A 27,703-nucleotide genomic window follows, 5' to 3' on the forward strand; every position below is an offset into this window, starting at 1 on the left:
GAATCCACTGGATTCCGGATCTGGATCCACTATGGCCAAAAGACTTGTATGCCCCCCCCCCCCCCCCCCCCTTAAATAAATTCTATGGCAGAATAAAGAATAAATTCATACATTATCATTCAACTTGAACATGTGTTTTTACAGTATAGCGTGGTGGAGGGCTGACGTATGTTGCCCAACCCGGAAGTGAGCGTCGCCCTGGTTTCCCTTGACAAAAAGCCAACGGGTTTTTCCATTGGATTTTGGATTATTGCAGAAAAATTAGCATCTTTGAAGCACCTCCTCAAAAACTGAAAATAAATAAATAAATAAAAAGATCTGTGCTCCAAAGAACGAAATGTAAACCAATGCATTCTGAATAATAATAATAATAATACATTTAATTTAGAGGCGCCTTTCAAGACACCCAAGGTCACTTTACAGAGCATATAGTCATCATTCAAAACTATGTAAAACAGACTAGGAATAAAAGAAAAACAGAGGTTAAACATGGATAATAATAATAATTAATAACACTCAAAGACGCCTACAGTGAAGGGGGGACCTCACTAACCACCACCAATGAGTAGCACCCACTTGGGTGATGAATGGGAGTGTTTCTCCGATTTTTCCATGCTACACAGAACGAAATGTAAACCCATGCAAATAAAGACTTCATGTTCATAATCATTTAAATATCATTAATCTCCTGAGTGTGTCGAGTGGTATTCTATTTTTTTCAACGGGGCTGCATCCAGTCACTTGACCGTCATGGTTGCTATGGTGGTTGCTATCGACCGCCCCCTCTAATCCTTACATGGTTCTAAAAACCACGCGGGAAAGGAGCTGCCGTCCATTGTGTTGTTTTTGTCGTAAACTAGGGTCAGATGGTTAAAAAATAGACAGATATTCCAAGGTATCCTTAAAAGGCAGCTTGGATGTTTTTATTTTGTGCAGTTTAGACTTCTTTTATAACCTATTTTTGAAAGCAAAACACCAAGCTCATTGATTTAACGAGGCAGGGTTATTTGAAACAATTTATTGAATAAATATTTATGAGAGGTCATTCCTTCTCCTGAGTTTGCTTCCTATTTATGTCTAGTGTACACCCCTACTGTCAACAAGCATCAGCCCCCCCCCCCCAGGCCCGGATTAAGCAGTCACAGGACCCTGGGCACAAATGTTGGATGCCCCCCCCCCCCCCCCCCCCCGGAAAAAAAAACAGTGCTGTGGCAGGTGTGTTTTATTATTAATGATTAGGCCTATTGTAAGACAAAGAAACATTTAACAAAGCTAAATGATATGCTAAAACCATCACCATCAAAATGAAATACTTTAATTATTTGTTTATTCGATTTGTTTATTCAGTTTATACTAGCCTAGCCCTATTAACTTATGATTTGCTGAATGAACATATGAACATAGAGTTTTTTAATGTGACTGGCATCATCCCTTGGTCTCCTTTCTTCACTCAGGATCCACTATCACGGTCTGGTTGTCTGTCTTTCTGATTTCCCCACTTCTGTCCTCTCTTTCATCTTGATCCTTAAACTAGTACTCCTCTCCGCCAGGGTATGTCTATATAATGAATGGCAATACATTACACGTGGAAGTTAGTAAACAGAAATAAGTCTGAATACAAATATGTAACATTAAATGAGAAATAATATATATATGTTTATGTCTCCCTCCCAGACGCACCTGTTAGAAAAACTTCTTACGGGCTCTCCTATTAGCAAAGTCAGTGATAACTTCATCGAATTCCAGGCTCCTGAGTAGCTCCGTCTCGATGGCCATGAGTGACAGCGCGCTGAGGCGCTGTTGCGTCTGTGTCGTTCTAAGCTCATTTTTAATTCTGGCCAGATGTGAAAATGATCGTTCCCCTTCACAATTTGTCACAGGCAGGGTCAAAAAAATACGGAGAGCTATAAAAACGCTTGGGAAAGTTGATTGCAGACCATGTTTTAAGATCATCTTCAAAAGCTTTTGAGGAGACTTATCCTGTTCGTTTTGTATGAAGCTTCTGAACTGGATTATTTCATTGGCCAAGTCGACATCTAAATCAGATGGGTATGACATGCAGAGCACTTCTGCCTGTTCACGGATACTGGTCAAATTGTCAGTTTCCATAAAGAGCACCTTCAATTTGTCCAAAACATCCCGATATGCGTCCATTCTGTGCCCCAGGCAGCTAACCAGTTTGTCAATTATGACATTGAATGTTGCTACCTGATATTGCTCTTGGCCTGTCAGTGTTATTTCGTGTCGTGTGCTTTCGTCAGAAAAAACTTTGCGCTTTTTGCTACGATGCAGTTCATCTCTATATGACTGGCACACATCGGGAATGGTCTTTGCAGAGTTTTCAAATTGGTGAAATTGGTCGCGAAGTGACATAACCCATGATCGTAAAGAGTCCAGAAGGCGTATAGCTGTCATCAGATCTATGTCAACCCTTTGCAATGACTCACTTGTGACTTTGAATCTGCTTAAAATACAGTTCCAAAACTGCGCCATGAATGCCATGTCAAGACTGCCTAACTTCGACCACAAAGCAGCTGCCTCATCCCGTGTTTTACGATTCTCACCCATGTCATCTGACATACACTTAAGTATGGCCCTAATCTGTGCATAATTTCCACAAAGTGCCTTGGATGAATCTGCACGAGCACTCCATCGAGTGGATGAAAGTGATTTCAGCGTCGAGTCAACCTTAATGTCCGCGTTCTTGAAAAAACGGGCCCATCTATGTGTGGAAGCTGCACAAAATGCGTACAGGGACTGTAATAGATCAAAAAAACTACTTGCAACTGGGCAGCAGTCATCTACAGTATTTGTGCCCACCAAATTGAGTGAGTGTGCTGCACATGGTATGTAATGGATTAAAGGATTTTTGTTTTTTAAATGAGCTTGCAGCCCATTATAACGCCCCGACATGTTACTGGCATTATCGTAGGCCTGACCTCGACAATTAGCGAGGTCTACGTTTAGACTATCAACCATAGCTAGTACAGTGTCAGCCAGACTTTCCCCTGTGTGACTCTCAATTGGCTCAAAGCCAAGGAATCGTTCGACTACGCTGCCCTCTTTACTGACAAACCTAAAGACGAAGGTCAGCTGGTCAGTGTGTGAGAGATCAGGAGTAGAATCCACAATCACAGAGAAATACTTTGCCTCTCGTATCTCTGCAGCTATAGTGGCTTTGAGTTTTTCGCCCATTTGCTGAATTAAGTCCTCGCACGTAGTGGAGGACAGGTAAGACACAATGCCCCTACCCTTCTGCCCATATTTGCTAATATGCTCAGCTAAAAATGGATCAAATTTAGAGATGACCTCCAACATGCCTAAGAAATTGCCATTGTGTGGCGAGCCAAGTAACTCGTTATCCCCCCGAAAGGCTAGTCCACGTTCAGAGAGGAACTGGATCACTGCAATCACCCGTTTCAAAACCTCTCGCCAATATCGTTTCTCACCCTCTAGCTGCTGCACCAGTTCTGCATTTATGGCCCCCTTGCCACCAGTGACAGAGCGGTGATGGAACGTTAACATGCATTCTGAATGCTGGCAGCTCTTTTCATGGTCAAGAAGACGTTCAGGGTGTTTCCAATCCGAGAAACCAGAAACTAATTGGTTCTTTTTCAGAGAAAATAGCATGCATGGAAAGCAGAATACATTTCCAGTGGAAGGCGAGTACACTAACCACTCTCTTGTAACTTTCTCGCCATTGTGGAGAGCACACTCAAAGATGTCATTCGTGAGCGAGCGAACCCTACCTCCCAAGCCCCCATCGCGGACTGATGCGGGATACTTTTTCCCACGATTCTGGAACGCTGCAAGCCCCCTGTCAATCAGAACGCCGCGAGCTTCCTCTGTTATCGTCCCCCATATAGCCGGATCAGTTTCTGTGTACATCCATGTTTTAGGCTGAGGCTGAGAGCAGTTATCGTCAGAAGAGGGGAGCGAGCTGCAGATAGGCTCCTCAGGTGGTGGCGGCGGTGGAGAGCTGCAGTTAAAGTCCATTCTGGCCTCTTGGCTAACAGTTTGGTCTTGTAGTCTGACATCTTGCTCAACCACCACAGAAGTATTCTGTCGTGTAAAAAAGGTGTTTATTGATGGCAGGCTCCTTAGCATTGACGCATTCTTTTCTTCTTTTTCTCTTTTCTTTTTTCGTTTGCTCCATCCACTTCTTTCACTCATGTTTGCACTAAGTTTGTTAAGTTTTGCCGTTAATGTTAGCAACGTGAGAGAGAAAAGGGGTGGGGGCATGTAACTATGTTGCACCAGCGGAACAGTAGTAAATACGTTGCGGAGATTTGGCGGGAGTAAGTTCATACCATACCCATTGATAAAATGTCAGTGCAACCGTATTAAATTCCCCCCTAAACAAACACACCATCTGACACACAACATGAATGTAAAGTGAAGGCGCAGAGATCTTTACTTTACATGATGATGATGTACAATATACATTAATATGTGTTAATGAAAACACCAATGAACACAGTATTTCATCGATCAAACTGATTTTTAGAGAAACAGTGTAGTTTACAGCCTGTACAGTACATTCCGCTACACTCAAACAGGGGATACTTGGTAAACGTTTCTAATTGAAACCGAGGCAACCGGCGTGCGCTGATATTGACTCATTCGCAACTTAAGGGGCCCGCCCGAAAAAAAATAAAATAATAATAATAATAAAAATCGGAAGAGTCTTGGGCCCTCTGGCTGGGCGGGGCCCTGGGCACGTGCCCATAAAACCCATTGGTTAATCCGGCCCTGGCCCCGGCCCCCCCCTCCCTCCCCATATGGATTTGGAGAATTGCTGCCACGTCCCGGTGGTGGAGGTATCATATATATGAAAGAGGGCATTCAATTATACTACAATGATCAATTAGGAGGCCGAAGCCCTAAAGGAAGTGATGCAATAGGTGACTGAGTCGACAACATATAAGTAAGCCTTGGGGTCTCTTATATATCAAAGGGGGTCTCAAAGGACGCATATACGCTTCAACCTGTGGCTTACAGGAAATGACTCAGCAAGTGCTCCATCTTGTTGCACCCACCCAGCGGCTCGCTTGCAAGATTTTGGCCTGAAGTTCTTCCCAGACCTACACCGTAGCCATCCAACCTGCATATCGGAGAATCAGGCCTCTCTTTAATAATGACGAAAAGTTATGAGAGGAATACACATAAACTTTTGTTGTCTCATAAGCGGCGTGGTGCCGGCTGCTTTTGACCTTTTTACCCCAGACTTCTGAGGGAATAGCTGCATCAATTCATTAGTCAATCAGAAGTATGTAAATATCTTCCCGGTGTCGTAAGAGGGCGAACAAGGTGTCCTTCAACGTCTACGCTTCCAGGCGATTGCAATGGTGCCACACATGAGCATATTCGAACATGTTTAATGGTAGTAATTAGCTGTCGAAATTGGAGGCCTTAATCAATAATGAGCAGCTATTGATTTACTTTCCGATAAAAATTTGTGACAAATGACATATTATTTAGCATCTACACGTTGAGCTGAGTCCAATGACACCAAGCATGACACTCTAGCAAATGTATTTTACATGGTACATATGGTCTAGGACATGATCTCGGTGTGGCAAGAGGGCAAGCTTGATCTCATTGGACTCAGCTTAACGTGTAGATGCTAAATAACATGTAATTTGTCAAGAATCTCCATCGGGAAGCAAATCTATAGCTGGTCATTATTGATAAAGGCCCCCAAAATCGACAGCTAATTACTACCCCGAAACATATTCAAATATGATCATGTGTGGCACTGTTGCAATCGCCTCGAAACGTAGATGTCAAAGGACACCTTGTTTGCCCCCTTACGCCTCCGGGAAGATATTTTCATACTTTTAATGGATTGATTCATATTTTAAGGTTCTCGGAATGAGACTTTAGGCGGCTGCAGCAGAAGTGTTGAGACGAAAGATGATATCAAGACATTTATAGAATATTCCGATTCACATTATGATTCTTCGTCATAACTATCCGACCAAACATCCTTCACATTCACCGAGCGAAGATTATGAAAGTCCAGGCCCCCCTCCATCTCGTTGCACCTGCACCCAGCGGCTTGCTTGTATGATTTTGGCCTGAAGTTCTTCCCAGACCTACACCCTAGCCATCCAACATGCATATCTTAGAATCAGGCCTCTCTTTAATAGTGACAAAAAGTTATGAGAGAAATACACATGAACTTTTTGTTACCTCATAAGCGGCGTGGTGCCGGCTCCTTTTGACCTTTTGACCCCAGACTTCAAAAACGTGGCCACAGGCCAGCTGTGTCTACGCACCTTAAGCCACAAATGTACACATCCATCCCACAAAAAATGGGGACTAGAAACTAACCTCTGTCTTATGTACATTTACTGTACTGATGGAGGTTACGCCCCTTTTCCAGCCTTTTCGAGATAGCTAGGGATACTGAAATGTTTACACACATTTCCCGGGGCCCAGAGAACGACATATCCGAGATTTGGAATTGTAGCCCTTAGAGAAAAAAAGTTTTCCCAAATGGACTGTCATTTGGACAAAGCCCCTCAGAAGTGTTGCCTGCAAGACCTAATGGTCCAGAATGTGGTGGAAAAACAGTTTTTGAGATAGGAAGGTCGTACCGCCCTGAAATTTGAATACCTTATTCTAGGGCCTAACTGGGACCCCCGCACCGAAACTTGGCCCGGTCGGACCCGGAGGGCCCTTCCTGCCCGAAACTTGGCCCAGTCGGAACCCGAGTGCAGGAAGTGGGGGCCTGGACTTTCATAATCTTCGCTCAGTGAATGTGAAGGATGTTTGGTCGGATAGTTATGACGAAGAATCATAATGTGAATCGGAATATTCTATAAATGTCTTGATATCATCTTTCATCTCAACACTTCTGCTGCAGCCGCCTAAAGTCTCACTCCGAGAACCTTAAAATATGAATCAATCCATTAGAAGTATGAAAATATCTTCCCGGAGGCGTAAGGGGGCAAACAAGGTGTCCTTTGACATCTACGTTTCGAGGCAATTGCAACAGTGCCACACATGATCATATTTGAATATGTTTCGGGGTAGTAATTAGCTGTCGATTTTGGGGGCCTTTATCAATAATGACCAGCTATAGATTTGCTTCCCGATGGAGATTCTTGACAAATTACATGTTATTTAGCATCTACGCGTTAAGCTGAGTCCAATGAGATCAAGCTTGCCCTCTTGCCACACCGAGATCATGTCCTAGACCATATGTACCATGTAAAATACATTTGCTAGAGTGTCATGCTTGGTGTCATTGGACTCAGCTCAACGTGTAGATGCTAAATAATATGTCATTTGTCACAAATTTCTATCGGAAAGTAAATCAATAGCTGCTCATTATTGATTAAGGCCTCCAATTTCGACAGCTAATTTCTACCATTAAACATGTTCGAATATGCTCATGTGTGGCACCATTGCAATCGCCTGGAAGCGTAGATGTTGAAGGACACCTTGTTCGCCCTCTTACGACACCGGGAAGATATTTACATACTTCTGATTGACTAATGAATTGATTCAGCTATTCCCTCAGAAGTCTGGGGTCAAAAGGTCAAAAGCAGCCGACACCACGCCGCTTATGAGACAACAAAAGTTCATGTGTATTCCTCTCATAACTTTTTGTCATTATTAAAGAGAGGCCTGATTCTCCGATATGCAGGTTGGATGGCTACGGTGTAGGTCTGGGAAGAACTTCAGGCCAAAATCTTGCAAGCGAGCCGCTGGGTGGGTGCAACAAGATGGAGCACTTGCTGAGTCATTTCCTGTAAGCCACAGGTTGAAGCGTATATGCGTCCTTTGAGACCCCCTTTGATATATAATAGACCCCAAGGCTTACTTAAATGTTGTCGACTCAGTCACCTATTGCATCACTTCCTTTAGGGCTTCGGCCTCCTAATTGATCATTGTAGTATAATTGAATGCCCTCTTTCATATATATGATACCTCCACCACCGGGACGTGGCAGCAATTCTCCAAATCCATATGGGGAGGGGGGGGGGGGGGGGGGGGGTGATGCTTGTTGACAGTAGGGGTGTACACTAGACATAAATAGGAAGCAAACTCAGGAGAAGGAATGACCTCTCATAAATATTTATTCAATAAATTGTTTCAAATAACCCTGCCTCGTTAAATCAATGAGCTTGGTGTTTTGCTTTCAAAAATAGGTTATAGAAGAAGTCTAAACTGCACAAAATAAAAACATCCAAGCTGCCTTTTAAGGATACCTTGGAATATCTGTCTATTTTTTAACCATCTGACCCTAGTTTACGACAAAAACAACACAATGGACGGCAGCTCCTTTGCCGCGTGGTTTTTAGAACCATGTAAGGATTAGAGGGGGCGGTCGATAGCAACCACCATAGCAACCATGACGGTCAAGTGACTGGATGCAGCCCCGTTGAAAAAAATAGAATACCACTCGACACACTCAGGAGATTAATGATATTTAAATGATTATGAACATGAAGTCTTTATTTGCATGGGTTTACATTTCGTTCTGTGTAGCATGGAAAAATCGGAGAAACACTCCCATTCATCACCCAAGTGGGTGCTACTCATTGGTGGTGGTTAGTGAGGTCCCCCCTTCACTGTAGGCGTCTTTGAGTGTTATTAATTATTATTATTCTTCATGTTTAACCTCTGTTTTTCTTTTATTCCTAGTCTGTTTTACATAGTTTTGAATGATGACTATATGCTCTGTAAAGTGACCTTGGGTGTCTTGAAAGGTGCCTCTAAATTAAATGTATTATTATTATTATTATTATTATTATTCAGAATGCATTGGTTTACATTTCGTTCTTTGGAGCACAGATCTTTTTATTTATTTATTTATTTTCAGTTTTTGAGGAGGTGCTTCAAAGATGCCAATTTTTCTGCAATAATCCAAAATCCAATGGAAAAACCCGTTGGCTTTTTGTCAAGGGAAACCAGGGCGACGCTCACTTCCGGGTTGGGCAACATACGTCAGCCCTCCACCACGCTATACTGTAAAAACACATGTTCAAGTTGAATGATAATGCATGAATTTATTCTTTATTCTGCCATAGAATTTATTTAAGGGGGGGGGGGGGGGCATACAAGTCTTTTGGCCATAGTGGATCCAGATCTGTTCCGGAGCATTTCAGCACCCCTGGCAACAGCGCAGGGTTGCCAGGTCCTGCAAAAAACGTCCCGCCCACATACCGTTCAAAATCCACCCAAAATGTCTTAGAAGCAGCCCAAATAAAAAGGATATTCCACCTTGGCCAACGTTTTGAAAGTAATAATAATTGAGGGAATATCTGCAGCGAAATGCATTGTGTGTGTGTGTGTGTGTGTGTGTGTGTGTGTGTGTGTGTGTGTGTGTGTGTGTGTGTGTGTGTGTGTGTGTGTGTGTGTGTGTGTGTGTGTGTGTGTGTGTGTGCTAGTTTAGCGAAAGCAGCGTCCTTAGCAACCTGACGTCATTGAAACATGCGAGCGAGCCGATAAAATCTTCCTAATAACTATAAAACTAAAGATCAGACGTAATCACTGACTAAAGATTATGCAAGTAAAAAGTATATTTCTCGCTAGAAATGTCATTAGAAACAAGTTCAACGGTGATTCGGTCCTAAAATAGACCTATTGCATTTCCCATTCGATTAATAAAGAAACCAATCCCGAGATATCCCCGGACCCATGCAAGTGAACGGAGCGTTCCACGGCATTGAGAAGACCCGTGTAATAAAGACCCATCATATTTCTGTTTATGGCATAGATTTCTCCTCAGATTAGGCTAATTTATGATAATGATAAAATAAAAGTAAAAACGCTCGGGCAGATGTGGCGTAGTGTGGCGTCTGTTGACGCTCATTGGGCGAGTATTTCTTTGGTTCGGTGTGCGTATACATTTTCCACATGTTCATGTGTGTGTGCGGAGGGAGAGTCATTGTTTTGAGTGCGAGTGCAGTATACAGTGTTCATGTTTGTTGGTGTGGTTGTGAAGGTGTACTACCCATAAATCGCCAGTAGGTGGCAAATGCGCTTCAGTAGCAGCAGAGTGGCGGGAAAGTAACAGGGTGAAAATCTCGCGTTATTACGTCAGACAAAGAGATTCACCGCAGTTGAGTACAACTGAAGAATACTGTTATTCATTGTCACTTATAATTTCATTTTCTTGCATTTTGCAGGTAAGCTGGTGATATTGGGTTAGAACGGGGAGTGGCGAGAATGGTTTTACTGTATGATGATAACACTGTTATGTTATAAGGTGTTTATGAGCGGCTCACCGCATCACCGTCCTGATTAGCCAGTTAGCAGCTAATGTAGTGTTGCGGCCGTTACGCCCCGTGCCCACTACCTCCGTCAGTTGACCGTTGCCCATTGACTTTGAATGGGGACGGACGCGCAATGCATTGTGGATCCGTCCGTTCAGTTGGAGCGTTCGCCACCGTCAGAAAGTTGAAAAATGTTCAACTTTTTCGGCAGCGACGGTTCCGTCATCCAATCAGATCGCGTATGCAAATTTAAGCACTGTGACGCGACTCGGGCTCTGACGATACTGGAAAGCGGGAAAGCGGGTCATCTTGCCTCGCAACAAGCAGGAAGAAGCGGGAAGAACCCGGCGAAGCGATTTGATTGGCTGACGGATGCCTCTGCAAAGACTACTCCCCCATCCGTCAGCCACGCCTTCCCACATCCGTCAGCCAATCAAATCGCTTCGCCGGGTTCTTCCCGCTTCTTCCTGCTTGTTGCGAGGCAAGATGACCCGCTTTCCCGCTTTCCAGTATCGTCAGAGCCCGAGTCGCGTCACAGTGCTTAAATTTGCATACGCGATCTGATTGGATGACGGATCCGTCGCGGCCGAAAAAGTTGAACAATTTTCAACTTATTGACGGTGGCGAACGCTCCAAGTCAACGGACGGATCCACAATGCATTGCGCGACCGTCCCCATTCAAAGTCAATGGGCAACGGACAACTGACGGAGGTAGTGGGCACGGGGCGTCAGGATAGTGGTACGGGCTGGCGGATGCCTTGGCAATGAGCTCTTACGAGGGAGCCCGCTGCTCGTGTTATGATTCTGGGAACTGTTATGGCCGTTTATGAAGGTTCATTAAGAAACTGGTGTTTTACTGTTATATTATCTGTCTGTAAATAGGCCCTACGAAGTGGTCTAAATTGCAGTTCACCATTGGGTCCTATTGTATTGATTTTGTGGGCAATAGTATAATGTTATTGATAATAGAAGGTCCACTGTAATACAATTTAGCTTTAATTTAGATCTGATAATATAAAATGCCCATTTAACACCTTATGTTACATTTAAATGAACAGAAACATTGTAATTACTATTTGGCTATTTTATGACATTTGTTTATATAGGATAATTAGGCAGTGTATCCTTTATTATTATTATGTATTATTTCAGAGACTTGTTATGTAACTGGCAAACATATTACACATTATAGTGTCAGAAATGGTGTAATACTCTATTTTATGCATTATGTTATTTTGTTATTATTTTGATTACGTCAGACAAAGAGATTCACCGCAGTTGAGTACAACTGAAGAATACTGTTATTCATTGTCACTTATAATTTCATTTTCTTGCATTTTGCAGGAACACAAACAATAAATGTGTAGCACCAGACTGAGCCTTTGGATTTGCATTCTGTGCCACGCTACATATTTTGGCGAGCTAGCCAGGAGGGTGATCCAGCCTGTGGTCCACCTGACGGAGACGAACCTGGATCAACAGTAGGAGGAGGGAACCATGGAACAGTTGCAGGACGAAGTAAGCAGAACACTACTGACGTTGGAGAAGTTGGAGCTCATCGCTGTGTGCGAACACCTAAAGTGTAGTGAGCCATCGCGAGGGTTTGACGGCACAGCTCGCCGTGCCCTTATCAGATTGGCTGAGACTACCTTAGATGAAGTCGAGGATGACGAAGACTTGGAGTCGTTTCAGCAGTTTCTGCAGAATCTTCTGTCCTTCGTGGGTTCTCTAAAGCAGTCAAGCCCAAGTACATCAGATGTGATACATCAGGAGCCAAGTGAATTAGACAACCTGAAAGCCAAGTATAAGACACTACAATAGGAACAAAGTCACCACCACCAGAAGCAAAGGTAACCGCCCCCCTAACACTCCCATACACTGGACACCCACACATCAGGAGACGCTGATCTTTCTCATTGATAAATTAATCGAGCCTCCCATCCTCGGGTACCCAGACCTCACACAACCCTTTACCCTACATTGTGATGCATCCCAGGAGGGATTGGGTGCTGTACTTTATCAAAGACAAAACGGGAAAATGGCAGTAATTGGCTATGGCTCCAGAACACTAACACCACCTGAGAAGAATTACCACATGCACTCAGGGAAGTTGGAATTCTTGGCACTAAAATGGGCAATATGTGAACGTTTCCGGGACTATCTGTATCATGCCCCACACTTCCTTGTATATACAGACAATAACCCCTTGACCTACGTCCTGTCGACAGCCAAGCTCAACGCCACAGGTCACAGGTGGGTGGCTGAACTGGCAGATTTCAACTTTTCCATAAAGTACAGACCTGGAAAAAACAATGCTGATGCGGACGGCCTCTCCCGTATGCCACTGGACATAAAAGAATTCATGCAACAGTGTACGGAAGAAGTGAACCAAGAGGTGATCAGTGCGTCTGTTCAGGGAGTTATAGTGCAGAAAGACACTCCGCCAGCCTGGGTAACGACAGCTCACATAAACACATTGGACTTGGTGAGTGATGCAGGTTTACCTACCTTAACTAAACCATTAACACCAGAGCAGATTAAAGAGAGTCAAGAGAGAGACCCTGTCGTTGGTCGAGTTCTGCAGTACAAAAAGAACAACCAGCGCCCTTCCAGAAAGTCTCTCAAAAGTGAATCTGCAGATGTAAGAGTCTTACTGAGACAGTGGCAGAAATTGTGTGTCAATGATGGCATCCTTTACAGAAAGGCAGGAGAGAAATGTCAGCTTGTCCTACCAAAAGAGCATCATCAAACAGTGTTTCATGAGTTACACAAAGAAATGGGACATCTGGGGGTTGAGAGGACTCTAAACCTGATATGTGACCGATTTTATTGGGCTAGGATGTACAGTGACACTGAACATTTTGTGACCCAAGTGTGTGAGTGCCTTAAAGCAAAGCGGCCGCACAAAGCCACCAGAGCCCCAATGACATCCATTGTCACCACCCGCCCCTTTGAACTAGTTTCCATAGACTTTTTGCGTTTGGAGACCTGTAAGCAGGGATTTGAGTATATTCTTGTTGTAGTGGATCACTACACTCGTTTTGCCCATGCCTACGCCACTAAAAACAAATCTGCAAAAACGGTGGTTGAGAAACTGTTCAATGATTTTGCTCTTCGCTTTGGATTCCCGGAGAAAATCCACCACGACATGGGCAGAGAGTTTGAAAATCACCTGATGGACCAGCTGCAAAAGTGTTGTGCTGTTCGAGGCTCTCACACCACCTGCTATCACCCACAAGGAAACGGGCAGGTGGAGCGCTTCAATAGGACTCTACTGTCAATGCTACGCACCCTCACACACACACAAAAGGCTGACTGGAAAAGCTCATTACCCAAGATGGTGCATGCTTACAACTGTACCCGCAGTGGCACCACTGGATTTTCTCCCTATTACCTGCTTTATGGCCGTTCTCCCCGTCTACCAATAGACCTGCTCTTCAACCTGCAGCCAACTGAGACAAAAGAAAGTTATGCAGAGTATGTTTGGAACTGGCAAACCAGAATGCAGCAAGCCTACGAGATCGCTTCAAAAACAGCGGCACAAGAAGCGGCACGAGGCAAAAGAGGGTATGATAAAAGAGTTCACGGATCTGACTTACAACCGGGTGGGCGAGTGCTTGTTCGTAACCTGTCAGAAAGAGGGGGGCCGGGAAAACTGAGAGCCTATTGGGAAAGTAAAGTCCATGTCATTGTGAAGAGAAGGAGCAGTGATAGTCCGGTCTATGAGGTGATACCAGAGGGAGGAGGCAAGAGTCGTGTGTTACATCGAAACCTCATACTCCCATGTGATAGTCTGCCTCTAGACAAACCTGAAACTGGCTTAAAACAGGACAAAAAGAGAAACCAGACACAAACAAGAACGAGGAAACATCACACATACAGGCAAGGGGAGAAGTCAGACAGTGGAAGCAGTGAAGACGGTGAGCTGGTATGCCGATTTCCATGCCACCAACAACCAAGTCGGAGAACTGCTAGCATGAATCCACATTCTGAGCCCTTCTTTCCAGACCTGGAAATACAAGAGAGAGAACAAGAGGCAAGAGAGGAAGACATAATGGACATCATTCCAGGAGCAGATGATGACAACGCGGTTGAGCCTGGAGAGATTCTACAAGAGTCATCGGAGGAAGCAGCATCAGAGGACGATGATCCGGATCCCCCGCCTGCAGTCAACTACCGGCAACGAGAGAGACGGCGACCAAAGAGGTTGACCTACGGAGTCCTGGGTGAACCAACGCTGGTGGAAGTTGCTGTCGAGAAGCTGCAAGTGAGTATGTCTCCAGCCTGCAGAAGACTGTGGCGGCCCTGGGACTGTGCCAGAGATGGAGGTAAAGAGTCGACTACACTGAGTCGTTACACTGCATAAAGACACTTGAAAAGAAATCTGAAATGGACATTGAGAAGTGAACTGATTTCTGGGAGAACAATGGTCTAAGGGATAGATAATCCTGTTACAACATATTGGACTCAAATGGTAAATCAAAGGGACTGGTAACAGACTAAAAGAACTGTGGCCGAAATTGGAGTTCTGTTACACTTGATTGTTAATCTGAATAGATTAGAGTTTACTGTAACTGGAAATGTGTGGTATAACCTAATGGGAACGTACCAAGGGTAAAACTGGCACTACCATAATGGTATATACTAGATTACGGGTGCTGAGTAAGGGTAATACCACCAAAATTCAGTAAAGCCTAGTCAGTATGTGTGACTGTGAAGTGAAACACTCTTAAGTGACAAAATGTTCAGAGACATATAAAATTCAGGGGGAGAGTGTGGCGTAGTGTGGCGTCTGTTGACGCTCATTGGGCGAGTATTTCTTTGGTTCGGTGTGCGTATACATTTTCCACATGTTCATGTGTGTGTGCGGAGGGAGAGTCATTGTTTTGAGTGCGAGTGCAGTATACAGTGTTCATGTTTGTTGGTGTGGTTGTGAAGGTGTACTACCCATAAATCGCCAGTAGGTGGCAAATGCGCTTCAGTAGCAGCAGAGTGGCGGGAAAGTAACAGGGTGAAAATCTCGCGTTATTACGTCAGACAAAGAGATTCACCGCAGTTGAGTACAACTGAAGAATACTGTTATTCATTGTCACTTATAATTTCATTTTCTTGCATTTTGCAGGTAAGCTGGTGATATTGGGTTAGAACGGGGAGTGGCGAGAATGGTTTTACTGTATGATGATAACACTGTTATGTTATAAGGTGTTTATGAGCGGCTCACCGCATCACCGTCCTGATTAGCCAGTTAGCAGCTAATGTAGTGTTGCGGCCGTTAGGATAGTGGTACGGGCAGATGGCGGATGCCTTGACAATGAGCTCTTACGAGGGAGCCCGCTGCTCGTGTTATGATTCTGGGAACTGTTATGGCCGTTTATGAAGGTTCATTAAGAAACTGGTGTTTTACTGTTATATTATCTGTCTGTAAATAGGCCCTACGAAGTGGTCTAAATTGCAGTTCACCATTGGGTCCTATTGTATTGATTTTGTGGGCAATAGTATAATGTTATTGATAATAGAAGGTCCACTGTAATACAATTTAGCTTTAATTTAGATCTGATAATATAAAATGCCCATTTAACACCTTATGTTACATTTAAATGAACAGAAACATTGTAATTACTATTTGGCTATTTTATGACATTTGTTTATATAGGATAATTAGGCAGTGTATCCTTTATTATTATTATTATGTATTATTTCAGAGACTTGTTATGTAACTGGCAAACATATTACACATTATAGTGTCAGAAATGGTGTAATACTCTATGTTATGCATTATGTTATTTTGTTATTATTTTGATTACGTCAGACAAAGAGATTCACCGCAGTTGAGTACAACTGAAGAATACTGTTATTCATTGTCACTTATAATTTCATTTTCTTGCATTTTGCAGGAACACAAACAATAAATGTGTAGCACCAGACTGAGCCTTTGGATTTGCATTCTGTGCCTTGCATTCTGTGCCACGCTACACAGAGAATCTAAACACTGACTGGAACTACTTAGCAGGTGTCTGTAGCCTATATCAGGAGATAATACACACCCTGCAGCCAATCAGAATACGAGTATTTCCCCAGACTGTGGTATAAACAATAAACAAGAGTTATAATCAACCCCTACGCATCAATATTAATGATAACCCATTATTATACGGTATGACTTCTAGATGTCACGTCCGCTCGCGACACAGGATTTGCGAGGCATCGACGCGGACTTCCATTCACATAGCCAAAAACAAGACAATAGATCTATGGCTAGATCAAAACTTCAAGACATACAATTCAGATTAAGATTAAGCAGCTACCCTTTTTTCTTTTGCGGTTTGCCTGAGCAGCGCACCTGCATTTAATAGCCTATATCCGTGAATTGTCACAATTTCTCAGAATCAAAGGTGAAAGTAGAAACGGGTGGCCTAAAGCTGTCATATTGTTCACAATTTTTAACAATAAATGTACTGTACGGAGCTCCTTAAGGGACATTAGGGAGAACGCTCCTGCACAGAACCTTAGTTTGGAAGTCGTGCTGGTGACACGACAAATACTTCCAATTGAAATACATGGGTTTGAAATTTGTGCTTTAAAACACGAAAATTTTGAAAATACGTGATCCTGAACACGTTTCAATAGATTAAATAACGTGACAGTGTCACGACTTTTCGTGAGACCGGGTTGTACATCCATGATAGGGAACGATTTCGAACACAGCGCTGGTGTCGCAGACCAAAGAGCCTGTAGCGTCTGTGGTGGTAATGTGGGACAGGCGCCTCCTGGTGGTCGGAGTCTAAAATGACACCATCCAGTACCCCGTTGCATTGTCTGCTATAATATTAACCTTACAGACCTCCCAGGGACCCTTCAGAGGAGTGTGACCTTTAACCCTAGTCTCCCTAGAGGAGTGTGACCTTTAACCCATTACATTTGAGACTTCAAGAAGAAGGAGCTGCATGTTATCTTGCTGCTGGTAACTGCTTAACATTTCAGTTGGTAGAGCTTAATCTAACCTTTGTTGGGAAATCAAGCCAGTTTTGATCAAAATTCTAGAGCTAAAGTTAAATGTCTTGTTGGACATTTACACACCTTGATCAGCTCTGTTTGATGCTGCTGTACAGACTGAGCAATGGTTACCTTTGACCTCTCCTGGGTTGTCTGTGGAGAACACACACACACACACACACACACAAATACACACCAACATGTTTATTTCCTGAATTGTAAACATCAGTACCAGTAGAGTCTGATAAAAAGACTCCGCTCTCACCTGCTGGACTCTTCTAGAAAAACAAGAACCAGGAAATATGGATGTTTGATAGATACTGTATTTTTATAATCTCTGATAAAGCCTTACCTTTCTTTGATAGACTGGTTTCCATATTTAAAGGGGACATATTATGAAAACAGCACTTTTCCTGGGTTTGGGGTGTTGTTTTGGGTCTCTGGTGCTCCCACACGCATACAAAAAAAAGTCTGTACATGATTTTTTGAGGGAGATATGCATTTCTGAAAGTAACCCGCATACAGTTACCAAACGAGCGAGTCACTTCGGCACCCCCACCAGAGAATGTCTAATAAGAGGAGAATAGGCACTCGCTGGTTAGTTCCGGTTCTATTTCATCCTTACTGATATGGTGCTTAAAGCACTGGATCTCCACCACGCGCATGCGCATTTCGAGTACCTAATACCAACATACTCACCTGTGACCCCCACGTGACACCGGGAAGGCTATATCTTCCGTTGTCATCAGAGGATCTGTTCCTTTACATCTTCTCGCTGCGCAGGTACCGTATTGAACCTTTGTTTGAGAAAGGAAGGAAATTCGTTACAGCTGGCTATGTGCAGTGTTGCATATTCTCGAAGAAAGTTGTCCAATCCCGGGTTGCTTTGAACTCACTTCATTTATTATAAAGTCGTCGGCATGTTTCGGCATGGTAAGTGAAGCTATACGGAGGGAATTTAATCTAACACGTGTGAGAGATAATAACTCTGGCTACTTTCAGCCACGGGCAGAGGCCCGTGACTGTCCGCGGGTGTCGCTGAAAATCTCTGGCTACTATGGGCCATCGGTCCTCAGGTAGAGACCGTCAAGTGGGCGTGGCCTAGTGGGCGTGGCCGGGGTGCCGTAATGGCTTCGGCTTCTTCATATATTTAAAAGGCGCTACCATCTGTAGCTGGAGCAGCCTCCAATAAGGTCTTGCTCCCCTTGTGGCTATGTATAGTATTTACGGCTTATATGTTTGGTCCTGCTTCATTGGGTCCATGTGTGGGTAGCTTAGATTCTTAAAATACGTAACAATCCCTCCTTGGTCATCTTAGATGACCATACAATAATATTTTAAATCATAAACACCATTTACCACACCGAAAACATATCCAAAGTAGGATCAATCATCAACACCATCAACCGGAGTGGGAACGACTCTCGAATAGAGAAAAACGCTCATAATACTGAGACGGCATTCACCTTGTGGGTCTCATTGGAAATACAGGTCATTATTTAACAATACAACAATGAACATAAATCTTGTTATCATACAATCACATGGCCAAACAGCACACAAACAAAACTATCCATAGAAATCCTGAGCTAATACTTTTGGTCATGTGCTACAAGGTCATACAATTTTCATCATGTGCAAAAGTAAAGTAAAAATTGGTAGTCATAATACAATTTTAAAAAATTCAAGATTATTGATAGCCTAGCATGGATTCGGGTGGGATTCGGATCCGGGATATTGATTATCTTAAATACAGTTGATTCTACTAGAATAGTATAGGTGTGACTATTCTAGATATTACAGCTGGATAGGGTCGGGCCCCTCAGGTAATGTAAGCCTGAATGGCACTTGGCACTTCTGTAGCGCCCACTGCTGTGGTGATCAGCAGATGCAGTAGCCCTCGTGCGCAGGGAATACAACAGCAGCCGGTGACAATTAACACGGTCTCTGCATTTATTCCCGCGACGGGCACTTACTGGATTCTGCCTTTCCACCTCCCAAACATATTCTCCATCCAATCCTGTGAAAGGGTCATTAATGCCGGAGTTCTCTGCCAATTCTAACCTGAGGGATTGTAATCATACCAGCGCCCTGGCCACCAACCCATCCGGAGCGATTCAAATCCTGCTGTTATTTGATCTCCTCATGTGACTGTTAGTCCTTGCTCGGCGGTGGTAGTTTGTAGGCTCCGGGTGTGTCTGCATCTGGTTCTGGAACTTTTTGCTTCTATTGCAGAAATACAAACTCATGTACAGCAGTTAGTTGTTCAAAAACATATTTCCATGAATTCTAATTTTAATTGTTTTACAGTATCTACTTTGGTTTAATTTCACACTACATCCCTCCTTGCGCATTGCTTCAGCCATGCGCATTGAATGACAACCAAAGCTAACCACGCCGTAGTGCAACCAAGTTGCTATAACCAAAAAGATGTAAAAGGGAAATAACAATGTTAAAATTTGCATGTTCAATATCACTTCTGTGTTAACCGTATCTCATAATAACAGTTACCTTCATCATACTACCCGATTGTCCTACACTAACTATGTATATTGGATGACCTAACCTTCATTTATTCTACCTATTGCTCGCATTTGATGTTGTCCACACTTTGATTCACTCTTATGTACATCGCATACCACATCAAACGTGAATACGCCTTATTCTCTGCACAACATCCTATTGCGCCACTTTCTGCATACCACATCAAACGTGAATATGTCTTAGCAAAGTGAAGTAAAGTAAAACCCAGTTTTATCTTTACTTATTTTATAGCTACACATGTCCCGGACTGTCCGGACACGTTCATTACTATTTCCAAAACATGTGTGGGTAGCTTAGAAATACGTAACAGCAGCCTCGTGACCAAGGTCAGAGCTGCGGGTAACCTGTGCTCCAGAGGCTGTGGCTAGCTTATACAGATATTTAGAAAAGTAACTATAAGAAGTGTAGCCGGCGTTTGTTTGGGAGGGCAGTGTGCTCGCTCCCGCTCCCAGCACTCGTTCGCCTCTTTGCTCTGTTATTGTTTGTTGTGTTAGCCGTTAGCATTGCTCTGTTCTAACCATCAATTTATTTTCCTGACAACTTACCGGTGAGGGCGGTGCTCTCGCTCCCGCTCCCAGTAACGTTTTAGTTTGGTTTCCCCCCCTTTTTAGCAGCAGCGCTTACGCTCAAGCTAATTAATGTTGGTTGATTTAATTTTCTGGTGAAGGCAGTGTTCTCGCTCCCGCTCCCGGTAACGCCGCATTTGGCCCTTGTTTGGTTGACAATTAGTAGCAGCTCCTCCTCTTGAGCCTGAGGACGGCCACGACAGTTGCCCTCGTTGCCTCGGTCTCGAGCATTTGAGGGAGAGCCTCACGGACAGCGCCTGCATGAACTGCAGCCTCCTGCCTTGGGTGCTCAGAGTGGCTAGGCTGGCAGAGCTGGAGAATCGGGCAACAGCCAACGACCCCTCTGCCTTTGGGTCAGCTGCCCTGGAAGCACTGGAGGGGGCTGCCCGAGGTAGGCAGACCAGGCAGCAGCTGTCCGGTCTAAATAGGAGTGTGTCCGCTCCTAGCAGGCCTGGGGGAACCCTCGGCAGTACCCCAGTGGCGCTTTCAGCCACCTGATTACTCCGGTGGACTACGAAGGTCTCAGCGGCCTGCGCAACAGCCTACGGATGGCTTTCGGGCCCCCGAACGCCTAACTTCCTGGCAGCCTCGTGCCCCACAACCCAACCGACGCCCCCTCAGAGCCTCAGGAGGCCGGGGGGGCAGGCGCTAGGCCCTCGGGGCCGGTCGTTGGGTGTTTTTCCCATCAGCAGCTCAGTTACTGGGCTGCCTGTACTTCAGACCCTTGGGTGGTTTCCACCTTGACCCAAGCGTATGAATTGCAGTTCCGACCAGGGCTCTACACAAACTTTTATTTTCAGGAGCTCTCTTAGGTGCCCCTAAGTTAAAAAATTTAGGAGCACAGGAAAAAAAAAATGGGGGCACAATAGGTTTTTGTTTAGAACATTTATTAGCGTGCAGATATTGCACACACCAACAGCACCAACTTACTACAGCAAAATTAAGACAAATAAATAGACAAGATTACATTTAGGCTACACAAAACAGCACCAATTTCAGCTTCCACCGTACCAGGGTTATTGGGCTGGGTGCGATTTATATAGAAATCGGGACAGCGAGAATGCCCAGTGGACTCGGTGTGTTTCACCACAGCATCGCGTTTCAGATTAGGGTTCCCCGTTATAAACAGAGAGGAGCCTGCCATTGCCGATGGGGCTTCCTTACAAAATGTACAAAACATTTTCATGTTCTTAGCATCATAAACTAGCCACCCGAAATCCTTCAACCAGCCGGGGGTTGAATTTGTAGACATTATCGACTACAGTAACAGCATTAACTTTCTCCACGAAGTCTATTCATAATATTGTAATGACCACGGAAGAGCCAGTGAATGAAGTATTGATTAGACAGCGATTTAGATACCTAATAAACCGATCAAACAAGACTGGTAGCCATGGCAACGTAGGTAAACAAACCCGCTAAACCCTCCCGTAGCGCTCCCCGTGCTACGGCCATCCGGAGGCGCACAGAGCTTTTGGCCGTGATATTATATATACAATACAATACAATTATATTATATACTATTCTATATAGAGCTCGGGGAGTCGCAAACTGCAACAATCACTTTCTCCTCCATGCTGCGGTTCACCCCGGACTGCACTGCAGGGAACAGTTGGCCGGTTGAAAACTGATTGGCTGTTACGTTACGCACGTCACTCAGTGGCCACGCTGTTGAACGCTGATTGGCTGTCATCACGCGAATGTCGCGGCAAAGTTTAAATATTTCAACTCGAGCAAAAGTGGGGTGCTGCAAATTCACCTGAAATCCAAGTGAAAGCGCTCGCCCGTGCCGGGCAAAAGTGTTGCGCTGCAAATGGAATCGCTGCTTTCGCCCCTTCGCGTTTGGTGTGAACGCACAGTATAATGCGCTGTGTAGAAGTCATTCGCACGCGTGCTCCCGTTTTGTTTTTCTCGTTCGCACGCCGAAATATTCACTCGCAAATGCGAGTGAAATTGGCGCACTGTAGAGCCCTAGTTCCGACGCCGGCCCCTAGCCTTCAGCCGGGTCAAAATGACTGTCGTCAACGACCCGGCAAAGGCCTTAGCTCTGGACCAGGAGTTGTCCACCCTCCTGGCCAAGGGGGCAATCGAGCCAGTGGATCCTCTGCTGCACCCCAGAGGATTCTACTCAAGGTACTTTCCCGAAAAAAGAAATATGGCAGATTTCGCCCAATTGCCGACCTGTGGGGACTCAACAGTCCTGATGGTCCTACCATTCCACATGCTCACGGCATCAGAAACCCTGCGGTAATGGGTCACAAGGGGAGAATGGTTCACCACGGTGGACCTGAGGGACGCATACTTCCACGTCCCAATTGCACCGCGCCATCAGCACTTCCTCCGGTTCGCCTTTCGCGGCCGGCATTTTCAATTCAGGGTACTTCCCTTTGGTCTCTCCCTTACCCCGAGGGTATTCACCAGGGTGGTGGCGGCAGCTCTCGCACCCCTGCAGAAGCAGGGCACGAAGGTCCTGCCGTATTTGGACGACTGGCTGATCTGTGCACCGTCCCAGTCTCAGGCGGCCCGGCACACGGCTCGGCTACTCTTGCACGTGGCCCGGCTTGGCCTGACGGTAAACTTTGTGAAGAGTCGCCTGGACCATCCCAACGGGTCACATACCTGGGGATGGTCCTGGACTCGGACGCTATGAGGGCCTATCTGTCACCTCAGCGTGTAACGGACATCCTCCTCTGCCTCCCCCTCTTCGGGTATGGCAGGATGGTGCCATTCATTTTTTTCCTGCAGCTCTTGGGCAGGCTGACAGCTGCCTCAGCTGTGGTGCCTCTCGGCTTGCTGTCTCTGCGCCCTATGCAGATGTGGCTGAACAGCCTCCACTTGGACCCCAAGTGGCACAGGCACCGAAAGGTCAGGGTGTCTCGGCAGTGCCTCTTCTCTCTGTCCCCATGGAGAAAGAGGTCGTACATGTCTGTGGGTGTACCCATGGGCACCATTCCATCCCACCGGGGGCTGGTCACGACAGACGCCTGCCTCTCAGGATGGGGCGCGGTTTGGCAGGGCAGGACTGCCCAAGGGCAGTGGCTGGCCCGGAACCACGCACACATCAATGTGCTAGAGTTCAGGGCGGTACAGCTAGCACTCAATCATTTTCTGCCTCAGCTGAGAGGCAAGCATGTGCTAGTTCGATCCGACAACAGGTCAGCTGTTGCCCAGATCAACCACCAAGGGGGAACCCGGTCTTCACGGCTACTCCGGGTATCTCGGAACCTGTTGGCCTGGGCATATCCCCGCCTGGCCAGCGTACAGGCGGTCTTCATACCGGGGCAACGGAACCAGGTTGCAGATTTTCTATCGCGGCAGAAGCATGTGGGGTCTCTTTGGCAGGGCGGAGGTGGACCTCTTTGCTTCAGAGGAATCCGCACATTGCCCCCTCTGGTTCTCCTGGACGGAGGTGACCGGCCCCCTCGGACAGGATGCCTTGGCTCACGACTGGCCACAGAGTCCTCTGTATGCCTGCCCACCACTGCCCCTGATTCATCCCACACTCCAGAGGGTGTTTCTGCGGGGCCACAGGCTACTTCTGGTGGCCCCCTAATGGCCAGAGAGACTCTGGTTTCCACTGCTGCGCAGGCTCTGCTGCGCAGGCTCTGCTGCAGCTCTCCATGGCGCCTCCCCTGCAGGAAGGACCTCCTTTCGCAGCTGGGGGGTCAGATTTGGCACCCAGATCCCCGTCGCCTCCAGCTCTGGGCTTGGCCGCTGCAGGGCCCGACTCACTGCTGAATGTTTGCACTGCGACCGTCAGGAATACTATTCTGAGTGCCAGGGCACCAGTATGCCAACAGATGGAAGTTATTCTCTGACTGGTGTAGGGGTAAGACAGTAGACCCAGTACGTTGCTCCGTGGCCACCTTTCGGGAGTTTCTGCAGTCCCTCCTGGATGGTGGTCGCTCTCATTCCACATTGAGGGTCTATGTGGCTGCTATCTCTTCCCGACATGAGATGGTCGACGGAGCCACAGTGGGGTGCCACAGGTTGGTGTCCCTTTTCCTTAGGGGGGCCCTGAGGCTGCGTCCCCCTAGGACTCTGAGGACTCCAGCTTTGGACCTGCCCCTGGTGCTGGAGGCCATGTCATCACCTCCTTTTGAGCCCAGATAGGATTAAAGTGGCTGTCCATGAAGGTGGCTTTTCTGCTCGCCATTACCACTGCGAAGCGGGTCGGGGAGTTGCACGCCCTATCCGTGGCAGATACATGCCTGCGGTGGAACCCTGATGGCTCAGGTGTGGTTTTATGGCCCAATGTGGCGTTCCTGCTCAAGGTGCTTTCACGCACCTATTTTAACCAGCCTATCCAGCTTGCACGTTTTTTCTCCCCTTCTGAGGGGAGTGAGTCCGAGATGCTGTGCCCGGTATGGGCGCTTAGGGCTTACATTGCTGCTACGGCCGGTATACGGCAGTCCGAGCAACTGTTTCTGTGTCACAGTGGCCCTAACAGAGGTTGTGCCTTGTCCAAACAGAGGCTGTCCCACTGGGTCGTCAACACCATTAAACATGCCTATGTGGCCAGTGGCCGCCCCCCGCCATCTGGGTTGAGGTGCCACTCCACCAGAAGCGTGTCGACATCGTGGGCTGCACTAAGAGGTGTACCCTTAGAGTTGATCTGTGCCGCGGCATCATGGACGTCGCCGGGCACCTTCACAAGGTTTTACTGCGTCATCGTCGCCAGTCCCCATCCGATGAGTGTGGTCCTACTGCCAAGCTCTGCTGCCTCCAATGAGTGAGGTGGGTGTTGGATTCTTTGTGACCTTTTTGGTATGGGTCATCCAGTGCTTTAAGCACCGCCTCTGGCGGTCAGTAAGGATGAAATAGAACGAAAGTTACGAATGTAACTACGGTTCTATGAATCCTGGATGACCACCAGAGCGTTCAGTCACTCAGAGGTGTTCTTGCGAGAAGATTCTAGGAACAGATCCTCTGATGACACCGGAAGATATCGCCTTCCCGGTGTCACGTGGGGGTCACAGGTGACTATGTTGGTATTAGGTACTCGAAATCCGCATGCGCGAGGTGTAGATCCAGTGCTTTAAGCACTGCCTCTGGCGGTCATCCAGGATTCATAGAACCGTAGTTACATTCGTAACTTTCGTTTTCTGGACTGGTTGCAGTAATAATCTCTGTCCACGCGGGGCACTCGCAGGCGAGCCCAGAATGAATGGGAGCCTATGGGGTTTTACCCTCAGAATCCAGTTTTCTCACAATGTAATTTTTTGTCAAGTAATTTGGAAGTTGCGTTCAAAAGGGGGGGGCTAAGATAATAAACTCAGCTGAATATTGCATTTTTTAAGGTCACGTATCTGTTCTAAAAAGGCTTTAAAAAAAATTAGGTACTGCCTTACGGCAGTTTCTGAATCACTTCGGCACTTCCGCATCATTCCCTTTTCTCGTGGCATCCGCAACGATAACGCCAGCTGTTGGAGGTAAGTATTTTTTTTTGCTTAATACACGAGTTACAGAGTTTTAGTGAGCTAATGTGAAAAAAAAAAAATGCACGAATGTTTTTCATATGCTACTTACAGAGTGTTTTTTTTTAATCCTCACTAGTGCCGATGATAAAGCTTTTTTTTTAGTAACGACATCGCTATTGATTTCTATCTAGTGCTAGCTGCTATCAGCTGGCTGTCAGCTGATTATCTATCTTTCTCCTGAAATAGAAACCTGGATTTGAATCATAATTGTAAGACTGCATTAACTTAGTTTACATCAGTAAACAATCTCCTAGAGAGCACAGTGTTCTGTGGTACTCCTCCTCATGCCTCTTCCTTTCTTGATCTCTACAGTTGGACCTTGATGCTGTGACAACGGACAAGTCTTCTTCCTCTGTCCTTTTTCCCTGCCTCTGTTCAGTATGTTCAGTGTTCATTTTTTTGTTTATTTACTATTAGTTACTGTTCTTATTGTGTTCTTGTTAGTGTGATGTTTGAATAAACTTGCCTGTTGCAATGTTGGTATAATGTTTGTATAATTACTGTTTGACCTAGACCATATTTCTCATTTAACAAACATGTGTAGCTTATAATGTGTTGCAGGGCAGAGAAATTAAATTCAATGACTTAAAACAAACCCATCCGTAAAGATCAGTGAATGCATAGAAATCAATGACAAGTGGTGTAGATGGTTTTCCCTCTGTGCAAGGTCATTAGCCCATGCCCTAGTAAGTCCTACAAAAAAAAAAATACAGTAATAGCAGATGTTGAAGTTGTTAAGCCCCGGCAGTATTTTTTTTTTTTTTCGCCTATACACATACCCAAATGGAAAAGCTTATAACACAGTAACCCTAAGTCCTAGATGGATGTGTGATCATACACACAACCTAAATGACATCAGTTCAAACATGGCTCTAAAGCAATTTTTTTGTCTTCGAAAAATAATAGGTCATAATTGAACTACAATAACTAGGATGTGCTTTATGTAAGGCATATGGCAATATGCCAAATACCTTCTACATCATGCCAACTACACCTGGAAGAAATGTTGGAGTTCTAGGCCTAAACCTTTGGGAGTTAATGGAGTTTTTATGGTGTGTTGTCACTGGCGGCACAAACCTCTCCAAAATGTCTCCAAATGGCCAAATTGTGCCAAATGCATTTACTCACTTCTGTGACACTGGAAACATTACTGAAGCATTTTGGTGACTATAAAACCTTTCTCCGTGATTCAAAACATAATTTTTTCACACATTCATTTGATATGGCCATATTGAGATATTGTCATGTGATGAGACACTGTACATAAACAGAATGATTGTATTGCTAGCTTGACGCAGTGTTGACGCAGCTTTATATCTCGGCTCATACGTATCACACCTGGACACGCCTGGCAGCGTTGGAAAGGTAAACTCATTGGCTAGAAGCCCAAGTGATTGATATATCAATAGCCAATACGGTGTCCCTATACTAAAGCCGCGTAACAAAGTAAACAAAGCCCATTGGCCCTTCGAACTGGGAGCGCTCCATCTACTTCACGGGCTGTACCGGGGTGAAAACTGAACAGAAAAAGACGAAGTTTGGAGATGGTAAACAAATGGACTTTACACGACGATATTCACAAGCTGGAATAATTTTATGAAAAACCATTTGGATGCTTTTGATCAGTGGATTCTCACGGACAATTGGAATATAAATAATTGAGGAATGGACACATATTACGGTTCTCAGATTGCTTCAAAGGTAGGGAGTCGCTCTGTTTTTTGGCATTTACGGTTTACCATGCTGGTAAATATCAATGATTGATGGTTTTGTGCTCATGATTTATAGAAAAAACAACCGGATGAATAAATTGTGGAGATTCTACCCTTTCTAACGACGTATAGAATGTCTGTAATGATGAAAGTTGAAGCGGGTTATGTCGCTCCGT

At 45.3% G+C, this 27,703-nt stretch overlaps 1 long non-coding RNA gene across 1 annotated transcript in view; it reads left to right on the top strand.

Annotated features, from left to right (window-relative positions):
• LOC132470079 (uncharacterized) overlaps positions 1-19,638 on the top strand; it is a 222,202-nt gene extending 202,564 nt beyond the window's left edge. The window contains exon 2 of the long non-coding RNA XR_009528587.1: positions 19,384-19,638. This is a non-coding gene — a long non-coding RNA (uncharacterized LOC132470079). The remainder of the gene's footprint in view (positions 1-19,383) is intronic.
• The last annotated feature ends 8,065 nt before the right edge of the window (positions 19,639-27,703 follow it).

This window comes from Gadus macrocephalus, chromosome 13 (genome assembly GCF_031168955.1).
Source record: "Gadus macrocephalus chromosome 13, ASM3116895v1".
Taxonomy (NCBI): Eukaryota; Metazoa; Chordata; class Actinopteri; order Gadiformes; family Gadidae; genus Gadus; species Gadus macrocephalus.